This window comes from Siphateles boraxobius, unplaced genomic scaffold, assembly GCF_051911475.1.
Source record: "Siphateles boraxobius isolate OS27281-9 unplaced genomic scaffold, OSU_SipBor_1 2, whole genome shotgun sequence".
NCBI classification, from domain to species: domain Eukaryota; kingdom Metazoa; phylum Chordata; class Actinopteri; order Cypriniformes; family Leuciscidae; genus Siphateles; species Siphateles boraxobius.
Window position 1 is genome coordinate 4865528 of NW_027508810.1, and position 15869 is coordinate 4881396.

Here is a 15869-nt window from a genome sequence, read left to right on the forward strand (position 1 = left end):
CTACGATACAGTGGTGTCACGGTTCGGTACGTTTTCGATGCAGCAAAAATAAAGAAATGCCATAGAAATTTCCTATTTATTAATAGAAAAAATATTTTTAAATAATTGTGAGTTTTCCTACATCTTGAAACTTTTAGTTTTATAAATGGGGGTAATCTTTGAAGGATGAACAAATAATGTTTTGGTCATCACATTAAAAATAAAATTTAAATAACATATAACATTTGAGTTTTGAAGTGCTGGAAAAAGATGTGTGACGTACTTGGAAGCATTTTAATATTTCTGCCAAACTTCCATGGGTACAAGTAGGGATGGGACGATTACCGGTTTCACTATAAACCACAATAAAATGTACTGAGGGTTAGTAATATCGTTTAGAATTCAATTATCATTAAAACCGTGTTTGATTATCGAGATTTTAATAACTCACAATAAATCCTGTCCAGCCAGCAACAGTCTGACGCAGGCGCGCAATGTTGGGTTTTTTTTTTTATTCGAGAAGGAATGGCGGAAGGCAGTGACCGTGTTCGGGAGATTTTTCAGCCTTTTAAGAGGACCAAATCTGAGGTGTGGTCATATTTTGGCATTTACAAAAATCCTGAGGGAAACTTAATCGAGGATGGTCACTCTGTCTGCAGAACATGCACAAAAAAGTTGCAGTAATAGAGGTAAACACTTCAAATCTGCCGAGTAGTCTTGTGTGACCATCATCCACTGTTGTAGCAAACGCAAGGCAAGTTAACTTTGATCTCAAAACTACGTCTGGGAAATAATTGGGCACAAAATGTTGTTTTGAGTTGACATATTTTATCTCACTCACTTGAAATAAACTTGAAGCTTCCGCTAAGAAAAGTTCGCAGCAAGTGGCTTTGAGCCAAAGACGAACGAATAAGGGCGTTTTCACACCTGAAAGTCCGCACCAAGGTCCGAACCAAAGTTCACATTTTGATACATTTTATACTTTCAGAAACTTTTGGTTTGGTTTCACACTGCAATTATGCGTGCGCACTAAAGAACTTTACGTGACATACTTGCGTCCTGTCGTCATCATCTATGTGGGCTGCATCTCGACATTGATTGGTTTGTAAATGGACGTGCGTCTGACGTCAGCGTGTTGTCAATGCGGCGGGTAACTTTGACATTATGAATGAACAGACGCATATCGTTGCAACTGTATTGTTATTTTTATGGCATAATTACCTGCAGCACCAACTATACACAAGGCTAGTTCAAATTCGCCAAATGAACGTCCTCGTCGTGCGAACATTTTATCGTCGCCGGCAGGAAAGGAGGAGAAGACTGCAAGCAATCACGCGAGCTCTTTTTTTTGTGAATTTTTTCCAGTTGACTTCTAATTATGTCATCAGACCATACTTCAATTAAAAACCTCGTCTCCTCCTCTCCCCATGTGCGTACGGCTCATTTTTCCTGCCATCTTCTGTTTTTTCGGCTATGCGGGAACCACCGGAACTTCCTGTAAAAGGTCTGAAAGTCCGAACCATACAGAAATGCTTTCACACTAGAAACGAACCAAACCTTTGTTCAGTTTGATCCGGACCGAGACTACCTCTTTTCGTCGGACCAAATTTAATCTGTTTGGTCCGGACCTTGGTCCGGGGGAGGTTTCACACCTGCAATTTTGATTCGGACCAAACTGAAAAGTCAGAAAGTCCGGACCAAACAAGGTAGGTGTGAAAGGGCCCTAAGTTCAGACAAGACTATTAAGAGTGACATTTAAGAGATAATAATGTATATTCATTGTACGATTTTTTTTACCACATAATTATTGAATAGAGATTAATGTCTCTATTCTTAGCTGTTAAATCCATTTAGCGTACAAAACTCGTCCAGACAATATGATCACAACGATATTATCAAATTCTGTAAACAATAAATCAACTTTGATTTCATTTTCAATACAATCAAAAACGGAGACGCAAGATGACAAGTTGTATTTGAATGAAATGAGAACGCGCCTCCGTTGTGATACATGGATGTGCGCTGTTATAATATGTTGCTATTGACGACGGTCATCATAAGGAAGAAAATCAAAATGCCACAGAATAGAATCTTGCTTTAAAAAGTGCATAGAGCTGCTTGTTTTATTTGTTGTTTGTTGGTTCTCAAATATTAAACTTGTTGAAATGTTTTCAGTGTGAGCATTAGTTCTTTTTTAACAGTTTCATCTTGTTTTAACAAAACCGTGATAATATTGATAATCACGATAATTTCGGTCACTATAATCGTGATATGAAAATTTCATACCGTCCCATCCCTAGGTACAAGTTAGTGTTACTACATTAAATCCATGGTAAATGATCTGTGGACTTAAAACCTATAACTAGTTCATTCATGGAACAATGTTTCTCCTGGTTTCCACATCAGCGCTGTTTGATCAGTTAATAATGGAGAAATTGTAATGCTTCTCACTAGATCTCGTAGCGATGTTATTACTTAAGTGGCGAATTCAAATGCTTTGTTTACTGGATCTCTTATGTAGTAACGGTGTTGCTTCAAGATCGGATCGCGCTGCACTGATATTTGTCCGAAATGATAAATGGTCCGTAAAGCACAAAATAATGAGTTTCGTTCCGCTTTCATTACATTTGCCAGTTGATGTTGCGCAACATTGTGGTGTTCGCTCCAGCGCGGATTTTGGTCGGCAGGAAAAATGGTCCAACCACCGGAATGGATCGGTTTGTAATGCGTACGGAACCGATCTCTTGGGAAAATATATTCCATCTTTTGGACTCATACAACGCAATTTTCTAATGATGCAATCACGAAGCTCGCCACTCGAGGACGCCACAGACATTTAAGAAAAACTTTTTAACTTAAGATCATTTTTCCACAAACAACGCATATTTTGCCTTCTCTTTACGATTTTGGATTGTTGCTTCAACCTAAACGTCATAACACACAGGTAAGAACTTTGTAGTTGTATATTGCAAATTCATAACTTTAGCAGCTTACTCTCGTGCAATTGAGGAACGATCGTGATTTTGTACAAAAAAAAAATACAGTCAAACAAACCCCTACAGTATTAAAATCGCTACATATAATTGTTTAGAAGGTTATAGTGTGCGTTATTTGTTTTCTCTTTAACTTCCTCCAGCTCTTTTCATGTTTGGGAGGTCGGATTGTACAAATTATGAAATATTCGATATCCCAATTTTGCATATCGTCCAGACAACAATTTGGATATTATCGTCTAAACGATATATCGCCCACCTCTATGTTTCATTATGAAAGTTTGTCCAATAAATGCTTTGTTACTTTTGATATATAAAAAAAGACTCATCTTTCAAATTCTGTCCATTTTATCACAAACATTTTTCTGTCACTGCTAAAAAGATTTCATCAATGACGGACACCTACATCCTGTCACCAGGGGTCAGTGTCACTCGTGTCGCAGGATTCCATTCTAACAGAGGGGTTTTTTTGTTTTGTTTTTTGCTCAAATGTTTTACTCAGTAAGGTTCTTTCGAATTTCTCTCTGCCCCAGCAGATACAATGTGGCATCACTGCACCAAGGTACATGCTGCTCAGATGTAACCAGCACATAAGGATTGCCAAGGTGGTCACATGGCCCTGAGGGGCCAAAGCACAACTAAAACATCAGTCTTGAGTGACACAAAGTCACTCAAAGAGAGAGAGAGAGAGAGAGAGAGAGAGAGGGAGGGAGAGAGAGAGAGAGGGAGGGAGGGAGAGAGAGAGGGAGGGAGAGAGAGAGGGAGAGAGAGAGAGAGGGAGAGAGAGAGGGAGAGAGAGAGAGAGGGAGAGAGAGAGGGAGGGAGAGAGAGAGAGAGGGAGAGGGAGGGAGAGAGAGAGAGAGAGAGAGAGAGAGAGAGAGAGAGAGAGAGAGAGAGAGAGAGGGGGATTCTTATAGAAAATAACTCTGACTGTTATACAAAACTGCTTTCTACACACTATTTGAATGCAGATAGTCTCAATGGATGCTTATAGTAAAACAAGTACTCATTTAATGCTTCACTAACCTTTTTTAGTGAAACAAGCAATCGTGCACTTTTTCTGTGTAACCACTCACTTACATTGAATCAATCAAATAGTTTTTATTTAATTTTTTTATCTGCCTTGTACGGTCTGGTACATAGTTGCTCTGATACAAATATCAGAGTAAAACATCTTAGCCTATAGTGTGTTTGAAAAAGGGTGTAACGTAATGCATACTAAGACATTTCTAATACAACAGATTTGTATAGAAAGCTAAAAAGAGATTTTAGGGGCTGAATCAAATGACTTTAAGATTTTATTCAAGAAGTGTCTTATAATGAAAAATGCATGGGTAACTTGAACATAATGTGGTCTGACAGTAAGAGCATTTACTGCTCAATGTTTTAGAGTTAAAAGCTAGTAAATATAATTTACGAATTAAAACTCGGTATACATTCTAACTGATGTAGTTTATGGTATATGAAGTAATTGACAAATTTTAAATAAAATATGTCATTATTTACATATATTCTTTTCAGTCTTAAAGCTGAAATTAACAGAAGATTAAAAATGTTCTTCTCTACAACAATAACGTTTTACAGTAGCTAAAGATATGTCAGTTTATCAGCTGAATATAACCAACCAGCTTATACAAGTTTATGTGTATTATGAGAGAATACACAAGAAAAAGATATGAACACAATGATTTATGTGTACTACAGAGGAAAATAATAATAAAGACATTTTTTTTCCGTTGTAGGATTAGCTTGCCTGCTTAGATGATTAACCGAAGAAATAGATCTTTGTGTAATTTTCTACTTTTGTAAATGAATGGATATAGCACATTCTTTCAAATATTTTAAACATTTGTTTTATCTCAGTGAATTATGAGTAAAATTTGCATACATTAAGTGTTCATTTACTACACAAATGTTTCTTCGACTAAGGCCAGAAATCTAACTGGCTATTGCAACAGAAGCCCAAACAGGTACTTGTGACGAACGGTAACAAGCATAAGAAACGGACAGCGCTCTATCCTCCCTCCTGCTGTACGCTACATGGCTTCATACAGCTCGGTCACTCTTCAGTCTACACGTGGATTAGACACAGACCTCACACTGGCCACTCAACACAGGGCTGCACAGCCACAATATTTCAAAGGCAGGTAAGTGCCCTCAGCTTTCCCAACAGGAAATGGATGAATCCGTGAACAAACCCAATATCCCAACAGGCTCCGAGTGAGCGGGAAGCTGAGAGAGCCGATTCCACATTATTCTCTTCGTTTTAAGACGCATGCTATGAAACAAGTCTCTAAACACACACTTGTGCCTGTTAACACGACAGATTCGGTGGAATGTTTACAGGCATAACAAATGGTTTACTTTGATTTTTAACACTGTAAAGATGAATTTATAATTAATGACAATATCCCTGTTTCCATCAATATTACTCTTCACATTAATTTCTGTCATTTCCTATTGATTGTATGCATATAATCAAACACATGTGTTATAAGAGTTTCAACTCAGTTTTCTTCAGGTAAAACAAAGAGTAAACTGTAACATTAACCATTTCTTCTGTAACCATTTTGAAATCCCTTGAAACTGTAAAAAAAGAAAAAGGGTAACACAAGATAAATACAAGGTTGTATTTGTTGTATTGCACATAAATTAATGCATTTGTTAACATGAACCATTAACCAGATGTCATGGAACAGAAGATTGCAAACACAGGTACATTCCAAACTGAGTTTGAGTGACATAAGGGACAGAAGATAAACTGGATTTCAGATCAATATGGTGATACTGGCAGGAAAGTGACAGTTCTTATCTGTTGCAGGTGGTGATGATGAATGAATGAGAGAAAAAACGGAAGACTTGAAGACGATATGATCACAGAAGATGCATGAAGACTGAAGAATTGAGAGTTCGAGACAGGATTGCACAGGTAAGTTTCCACAGGTGAGTAGTCAGGTAAGTGTTCAGTGTTGAACAACGAGACAAATGTTGAACTGACTTGGTGAGCTTAAATAGCATGCAGGTATGGTGATTGTGGAGTGTGACTTGTCTTTAGTGTCAGACTAAGAGGACTCAGTATTTCATTTTAAGACCAGTTACGACCAAAACTGCGGGTTTGTAGGTCAGAAAGCAATGAAGGAGTGTGTCAAAAATGTCACCAAAATTTATATAAATTCCCACAAAATTCAAGATATGATTCCAAAAGAGTACTTGTATGAGATCTTGTTTTTTATATATATAAAAACATATTAATATATAACATATTATATAACATATACATATATATACATTTTTTTTTATTCATGTAAATCAGTGTATGCTTGTTTCCATCTGTTTTGTCTCTCATAAGCAGATGGCCTTTGTATTTGTTTGCTTGATGTTTGTTTGCTATTTGTATTACATTGTGAAGCGACCTTGGGTTCTTGAAAGGCGCTATAGAAAATAAACTTATTATTATTATTATTATATGATATATAATTAATCAAGATCAAGAGAGCTGTTTTCTCATTTATATGATCATGGTTTCATTGTGATATTAATTTTATATAAATTAAATCAATTACAATAAACAAGAAGTTAGTATTAAGTGACATACATTTTAGACACAATTTTAAACAAAGTTTTTTCTCTATTTCAGAAATAAAAATAGTGTTCATATAGCAGAACTGTTTCTGTCAGAACTGCGTTTCCGATTGTTTCATTACTGAATGAATCAGCTGCTTTCAACAAAACGGTTGAATAAATGATTCTGTGACTCACTCCATTTTACGGGCTGTCTCAATCACAGAATTGTCCGCCCCCTAAAAAGTCCCATGTACTGTGAAAACCAGGGAGCATCGATGCCCACTATGTTCCCTTTACAGAAGTTCTGAAGCACAAAACAAAAATCACGCGAGCCAACTGAGCCAACTACCATGAGTCTTTTTCAGTGGAAAAGTACCACGTTTTTTACATTTATCTTTGTTAAATCTCCTTCCTGTCATGTTCACACCTACACCTCCTCGCACTGCAACCGTGACAAAAAAACGCAAGTTTTTGAAGTTTAAACCAGTGCTGTAGCCTAGCCAATTTACATGTCCGATCCCCTCAGATTTCTGATTGATAAAATAAAATAAAATAAAGAAAAATAAAAAATTGTTGATTTGTTAGTCTAATTGATAGATTTACCAATCAAAATGCTGCGCGGCTGTTTTCAAACTTGATTTGATTGTCACGTGTTGTGCATAACCTATGCTGTCATCTTCGCGTGAGAGTTTAATGATTAATATGCAGTGACAATGGCAGGTGCGCAAAGTACAATATTACACTTTTTTTTAAAAGCACGGAAAGATGAGCGACAAGGAGAAAATGTGCCATCTACATCTGATTCTGATTCAGCTTACTATAAGGCGACAGTGAGTGAAGCGGCACCTGAGGCTTCTCAGGACACAGAAACGCATAGGCCTATTTGAGTATCACATGAGTAGCAGTGAGACTTCCACGACACAGACCGGCACAATGCCCAATGACTTGTCTGCAATTGATGAACTATCTTCACAACCAGTGATGACCACATTTCCTTACATTGAGTTTGCCCAGAAAGAATCGTTGCTTTTCCCCAAAAAAGCATATATTCACATGGCTTGAATATAGTTCAACAAATAATGCTGTATTTTGCAAAGCATGTCAGTATTTTCCTGATCCATGCGCAGAAAAAGCGTTAATCTGCGATGGATTCACAGACTGGAAACACCTCCACAGGTCATTCATCAGACACCAAGCCAGCAAATCTCATTCCCATTTGTAAATATGAGGCATATAAAGCAACCTCTAAAACCCAGGGTACTGTTTTAAACCAGCTCTTTCGGGATGACCCCACATTTGACTAGTAGACTCATGTATAAGGTAATAATCGCCAAGCTATGTTGTAGGCTGTTATGTCTGTTCTGCTGAAACGGTTAAGTAAATATGCTGTTTTAAATGTGTGCAGGTGTTAAGCTGTTTAATTTATAGGTGTTAAACTATATATATATATATATATATATATATATATATTAGTTACCCCCTCATTTTAAGATGGGACCCCCACAAATAAAATTCTGGCTACGGGAACAAAATCCAGGGAACAAGGACAAAAAAACATGAACATCCAGGAACCCTCAAACCAGTACAAAAATACAATCAGATAACGACTAACAAAACACGACTGAAAAGCACAAGCTTAAATACACATAGAAATCAGAGATAATTAACGACAGGTAACTAATGATGATAACTATAGAAACTAACAGAGAAACACAAACGCAGGGAGCATAAAAACAGACAACAGACAACTGAAAATACACTTCATTCAACATAAAAGTCCATCCAAAACAAAAGACACAAACACCAGGATCGTAACAATAGTGTGACTGGAGTTTGTGAATGTGACCAAGACACCAGACCACACGCTAACAGATTTCCGACTGTGAACATAGGAAACCTCTCGTGGTCAAACGTGACTTTAGAGTAAATAAACATGGTGGACAAGGGGCAAGAAGAAATCACGATAATAATGTTTGGACTGATTTCTACAAAAAATTCACGAAAAAAAAGAAAGAAAAAGGTTTGGATGAAGTCGTGTTAGGCTTCCGCCTTTCATCAGATCGCTTTCTGATTTACAATTGTTTCATTCCACGTGACAATCTACAGAGTGTGTGCGCATTTTCCTTGGGATCTTGTCTAGGTGCCCAATCACCTTCAAGTGTAAACTAAAACGAGCCAATGGACATTAGTGTGCAGGATTTGCATTGCATGCTCCACCCCGCGAAGCCGGTATGGAGGCGCGGTGCTTTCGCACTTCAGTCTTTCACTTCGGAGCCGAGCATTTGTTTTTGCATTTGCTCTGCAATCATCAACGAGTGTGCTACGAGTTGGAAGAAGCTCGTCAAGCAAGTGTTGGTGTGATGGCGCTTCAGTGGTGATCGCTACTAAAAGAGCTTTCCTCTGTGCACGCTGCAGGCTTGTCAAAACAGCACGCTGTTCAGCGACCGTTCGCGTGGTCCGGGTGGTCCATTTGACCGCTTATATGGTCTCTGGAGGCCTGGCTAGCACTTCCAAGACCATCTCGCTGGCTCATTCGGGCCATAAGACTCGGTTATGAGATTCAGTTCACCCTGCATCCCCCCAAGTTCAGGGGCTGTTCACCTCATTGCGGAACAAGGATTATCCTGTCCTACAGTCAGAAACGGTTACCTGCTCCCTAGGGGAGTTCCCAAACTACTGGCAAACCTTGGTGGGAGTTCCTCCAGCATCCTCAGGAGTCAGACGTGGCAGAGACGTCCAACGCTAGGACTAGCACTCGTAAGTATGCCCAGTTGGTCAGCCCCTGTGCTGGGCTAGGTGCCCATATGTTGATATTCCCCTACGGGCAAAACCATATGTGTATTTTTCTATGGTACGGCTCCCCTGTCGGCAAGCCCGCTCTGCCGTCTCTGCCATAGCAACTAGGCTGAATCTACCACAGAGACCTTCCATATGTAGCACTGCCCTGTCGGCCAGTCCACATGTGTAATTCCCACACATTCCCACACTAGACCGCACAGTGGGTCCAGTACCACCGTCCGACGTCACTGAACCAGGCCATACAACTGGCAGAGGACCAGATGGTGGCATGCCCTGGGGTCGGCGAACCCCTACCAGCAGCTTCTCTCTCTCTCTCTCTCTCTCTCTCTCTCTCTCTCTCTCTCTCTCTCTCTCTCTCTCTCTTCCCCTGTGTTTCCCCTCACTCCTTCCCCCTCTAAACCTGATCCCGCTCCCTAGGTCACGAGGGGCCAATCAGCACTCCGATGGAGGAGTGGGCCAGCGGCAGAGCCGACAGCTGGTTCCAGAGCCCCGCCCTGGGCTGACAACCATCAGCACCGCCGCAACTCCCGTTCCTCCACTCTCTCCACGCCGATTACTTGACCCGCCTCGCGCCACTAGAGGTTTGGGCCGGCCTGTTGGCCTTGTGGGGACCAGGGTCATTTTATTGATTGGTGTCCAGTGATGGAGGTGGGGACAATAATCCGGGGGTGGTCGCTCAGGTGGGAGAGGCTGAGCCGGGACCAATGGGAGATGAGCCAGGGGAACGGATTGCTCTTGAAAGGAGAATCCTCTCAGAGCGTGAATATTTTCCCCTGGAACAGTCCCAGGATAAAACGCTCAAACATGCCTTTGAACAGGTCCGTTCCATCGACGGGCAGCTTCTCCAACCAGATCAACCACTATCGACCACTCTCATATCCTTATTTCACTGTTTTAAAAGAAAAGTTGTATCGAGAGACCCAAGACACTCAGTCAAAATGCGACTCAGTTGTTGATACCAAAAACCCGTCGGGAAATGCTCTTTCAGGCAGCTCATTGTAATCCAATGGCTGGGCATTTGGGACAATCAGCAACACTTAATCGTCTAATGACCTGATGTTTCTGGCCGGGCATTCACGAGAATGTGCGCAGGTGGTGCGCGTCTTGTCGGGAATGTCAGTTGGTAAATCCACAGGCCAGTCCACAAGCACCATTGTGCCCACTTCCTCTTATGCTTATACCTTATGCAGTAAACGTCTACTACGGGAGAACAGCTGATTTGCCGTAGTCGCTACTACGTGAAAGATTTAGAAAGTTAATTTTATGTTTTATGGTATGTGGCATTGTAATTGTTTATGTATATCATTAAATGTCCAAAGCAACCCTCTCCTGCTTTTTAAAATCACTTTCTTTATTTGTATTTTGTCAAATGATTAAATTATCCCCTACGCCATACGATTTACTGTTGCTTAGTGAGTTTTTAACTAGAATGGCCATGACGGTCATTTTGACCAATTTGAATTTTATATCTGCAATAACTTTCTTGAAAAAATAAATAAAATCCTGCTGGTACCTGACTTTTCCAAAAAGTGTCTGTATTTTCATTTTTAAAAAAATTCATATAAATTACACATAAGGCAAAAAAACAAATTAACATATTTACCTATTTCAGCCATAGAAATAGAATGGCTTTCATTCATTTTTCAATTTCATATTGACCGCACTGAATTTCTCACTGATTTTTTTATTTATTTTTTTACATTTCCCGCGATTGACCATTGTCTCTTTTACTGTCAACAGAAAGGTCAGTAGCGGTCCATTCGGACCGCGAAACGTCAGTAGCGGCTAATTTCTACAAACAAAACATATATTAGATTAAAATCACCACAGCAGACACCAAAGCAGAGGCAGTGCCAGGTTCGGAGAAGCTGCAGTCAAAACAAAACCCACGACACCTGCTGCAAATGCCGCAAACCCGTGTATGGAAATTGTGCAAGGAGAAGAGAGGTCACTTGCCTTGACTATGAAGCTTAAATAGGCGGAATCAGTGATGCTGGCAATGGTGGTGAGCGGACAGGAAGATCTCGGGCCAGAGGCAAACACAAAAAGGCAATATCACGCGCTGGCCCCAGATGGAGATCACCTTTCAACCTCCCAGCTCACTGATGTGGCCAATTTACAAGCAGAGTTTGCTGATGTGTTCTCGTCCCTGTCTGGGCTATGGTGAATGCGCTGTGGGCGCGCATTTTTGTTTTGTTTATGGTTTTGAGTTTGTACAATAAAACGAGTTTCAGTCAAGCCGACCCTGTCTTCTTCCTTCCAAACACTGAACCTCATCACAAGGTCATAGGACACTGCCCTTTATTACCAAGTCAAGTCAAGTCAATTCAACTTCATTTACATGGCGCTTTTAACAATATGAACTGTTTTAAAGCAGCTTTACAGTGATAATAGGAAATTAAAGTAGCAGAGATAGTTTGGGCTTTACAGCAGCTCTTGAATATAGTTATTGTCCAGCTAAAGTTAGTTTTGATTGATTCACTTCCGTCGCAAAGATCATTAGTTATTAACTTAGCTAACACAACACCGTTCTAACAGAAAACCTTTAATGCGATCCGGACACTCATTTGCATAAAACAGTGCCTGGTGGCTCTGAGAATTTTTTATCGCTTCCACGTTGCCACGTGAAACGGAATTAACCCGACAACGTTTTATCAGTACAGAGGTAAAGGGAAGGAGGCCTTCACAAGGGAGAGAGTAGTGGACACTTCAGGTCTGCGTTGTCGTTGTGTCCAGGCGCAGGTCCTTCATTAGATCCGGATACGGCCTGGATCCGGCGGACTGCGGTAAACCTCGGGATACACAGAGAGACTAATACTAGCGTAGATCCTTCTTATGATGTACCAAGTACATCAGGATTTATGGCAAGTGTTCCCGGTTCCGGCTGATCTAAACTATGCAGCCCAACCTAACATTGAATTATAGAAGTCTATAATGTGCTATGTGTATGCCAAGCCAAAGAGATGTGTTTTAGTCTAGATTTGAACTGACAGACTGTGTCTGCTTCCCAGACAATGTTAGGAAGATTGTTCCAAAGTTTTGGTGCTAAATAGGAAAAGGATCTACCACGAGCAGTCGATTTTGATATTCTAGGTATTATTAACTGGCCAGAATTTTGAGATCGCAATAGACGTGAAGGACTATAATGCGTTAAGAGCTCGCTCAAGGGGCGAGGGGTACAGGGGAGCCAATGCAGTGTTGACAAGCCGGGCTAATATGGACATACTTCCTGGTTCTGGTAAGAACTCTAGCTGCTGCGTTTTGGACCAGCTGTAGTTTATGTATTAAACATGCAGGGCAACCACCCAGTAGAGCATTACAATAATCTAACCTTGATGTCATGAACGCATGAACCAATTGTTCTGAATTTTTCATTGAGAGCATATGACGTAATTTAGATATATTTTTAAGATTAAAAAATGCAATTTTACAGATACTAGACACGTGACTTTCAAATGAATGATTGGTATGAAAAGCACACCCCGGTTCCTAACCGATGACGAGGACTTGACAGTCCGACGAATTCATCTGACAGGTGACCATTATACCCTCTGTGTGCGTAGCAAAACAATTTTTCAATCTTTAATCCAGAATACCAGGTGCCCATTGACACCCATATCAACTGTTCTAACAAAATATCGACCCTCATTGTGTGAAATGCTGATGTAAAATCTAAAAATATAATTCTGACATATGCATTAGGGTTTTGCAAATGATGAGTTACACAATTCATCATTTTTAGCACAGGATTATCAGTACCTCTATTTTGATTATACATACAAAAATTGGATTAGATCAATGGCTTAAACAAACAGATGACATTAGATGTCACTGTAATGGCAAAATTAAAACAATAACACTAAATCGTACATTTTTTGAAGCATAGGCTTATGTCCCCACTATGTTTTGCCAAATTGCAGCTTTGTCCCCGACACTTATTTGTAAGCCATTGAAAAAAAGCTTGCGATACCCATGAACAACACACATCTACAATCCCCCATTCTTAATAATTTCATTCATACATGTAAAACATGAAATACATCTGCGCCAGACTCGTTTGGTGATCGGCCAGCTGGTTTATTATCCGTTGATGCAGTACAGTAAAACCACTGCCGCATAGATGTGCTGTGTGAGTAACCAGCAAAATGGTTGAGAACTAACACAGAGGCTCTGTCCAAAATAATACATACATATTAAGAATGAGGCTTCTGCTTATGTAGTTCTATGCTTCTAGCAACCTTTTAGGAAGCTCTTAAAGGAAATTAGTGTGAAAGGCTATTCGATTGCTCTGTGCTCCATTTATAGAGTTTGCACAGATTCACTTTACACACTCAATATTGAGTTGAAATTGTAGTTATTTATCTAAAATATTGTGCTGTCATCTCACTCAAGTTACCAAGCAAGCACAATGATTGACTTTTTCTATTTTCTATTCATTTGAATTCACTAATCATTTTGGAATTATTATCTGTGTCTTAACAAATAAGATATTCTGCTTCGGGTGCATCCCTAGTGCTATAGATAGATTCTAGCTAGAAATTCGAAACACCCAGGTAACTGAGAAAATATGTTACTATAAAAATGGTCTATAATGTTGTTTGTAAACAAATGTAAAGGATTAAAAACACTGTTATCTGTTGTTTACTGCTGTTGTCAGTGGGCTTTCAATCCCATTTTCTCATTGTAAACAGTAGTGAGGGGATAAAGTGACCCGTCTGGGTAACCCGCATGATTCAGCTGCCCCAGGGAGCACAGATGATTCAATCTTCCTGTTCCACCTACACAGCAGCATGAGGGAGAGATGTCAGCCTAGGTCTCAGCAGCATTTGTTTGGCTGTCTAGATTTCATTTAACACCTGTTCATGGTCTGCTGTGGTTGGCCTTTGCAGGGACTGGGTCCTATGTACTGTAGCATGTGACTGTCGGTCTGAACCGCTAAAGTGTCTGCTGTTCTCAATCAAAAAATCATTTAATTCACAATTAATCTTGCTGATTTAGTAGAAGAAATTTCTTTTTTGCGGGGTCACCTATACCTTATGTCCCTGGGTTCCCATTAACTGACAGGTTACACTTTACACTTCGGTTACACTTTATTTTAAGGTGTCTTTGATACAGTGTATTATACATTTAGTACTGAGTAATATCAATTAAGTACATATACTTACTATTGGGTTAGGATTAGGGATTGGTTTAGGGTTAGTAGCATGTAATTATGCCTAATTTATAATTATTACTATAGATCTTATGTAGCAACATGTAACGTGTAACAATGACACTGTAAAATAAAGTGTTACCACACTGTAAAAAAATTTTTGTTGACGTAACTCATTATTTTGTGTTATCTTTTTGCATGTTTTTTTTTTAGTTTATCTAACTTATTTTGAAAAGTGTACATGACAAATTATAAAGTACAATGAACTAATTTAATTTAGTTAAGTAAACTTTGAATCTAAGTTCGGCCAACTAAAGTTAAGTTTTCTAAACTACATCCAATAAGTTCAGCCAACTAAAGTGGTGTTTTGAAAATCGATTTTTTTAAGCCACCATTATGGTGATTAGTGTTTGGTTTAGTTGGGCTTGTGATCCTTAAACTGTTAACATTAAAAAAAATTGGTAGTTGTATCTGAGTTATAACTGCCAGATGATATAGCAAACGATTTTCAGCATTTTCAATATAGTCCAAAATATTTCTTAAAGTTTGTTCTGATTAAAACACTCTGAAAATATTAAATTCAAAATATAAACTATTTTATTTAGACACATTGACATCAATAATCAGCCTGTGAATCTCAACAATGGTGACAATAATAAAGCATGTTGCAGTGTATTTTGGGTGCCACCAATCAAAACTCATTCATGACTCCCATCATGCATTGCGTTATGAATAAATTATGATCTTAAATGTCTTCGTAATATCCCTTTCCTAATTGAATATTCTGTTTGTCACCATTGTTGAGATTGATACACTGATGAAAAATATTTTTGTTTATTAGAACAACTTTTAAGAAATCCTTTGGACTGTTTAGAAATTTCTCGATCTTGTACTGTACATATCACTGTGACGTTGTAATCAACATTATACATTTAAAGTCAGAGATTAGGCGCCAAATGAGTTTTGTGACGCAAGTCAAGTGATGATTATGTCAAAACATAACCAACACCGTCAGATCATCTTTTCTTTTTGATCATCTGGCTGTTATAAGTCAAATACAACAACCGAAACAAATTATAATGTTAACAGTTTAAGGGTCAGAGACCAACGAAAGCAAAAACTAATCACTAATGGTGGCTTAAAAATTTAGATTTTCTCCTTTGGTTGTTCTGCTTGTTAACATCAGGTGTTCTTCAATAATGGTCAATCATCACTCAATGAATCACTTAATTAGCTCTTTAACTTTAACACTCCCAACTTTAACAAGCCATATAAACTCCCAGAAGAGTTCATTTAACACTGGAGTTTTTGCTGTGAATAATTCGGAAAAAAATTATTTTACTAATGTTCATTTGCACTTTAATGTATGATTTATTTTTATA

At 38.9% G+C, this 15869-nt stretch overlaps 1 protein-coding gene across 1 annotated transcript in view; it reads right to left on the reverse strand.

Moving 5' to 3' along the window:
- il1rapl2 (interleukin 1 receptor accessory protein-like 2) overlaps window positions 1–15869 on the reverse strand; it is a 657808-nt gene that overhangs the window by 246217 nt on the left and 395722 nt on the right. The gene's annotated exons all lie outside the window — the stretch shown is intronic.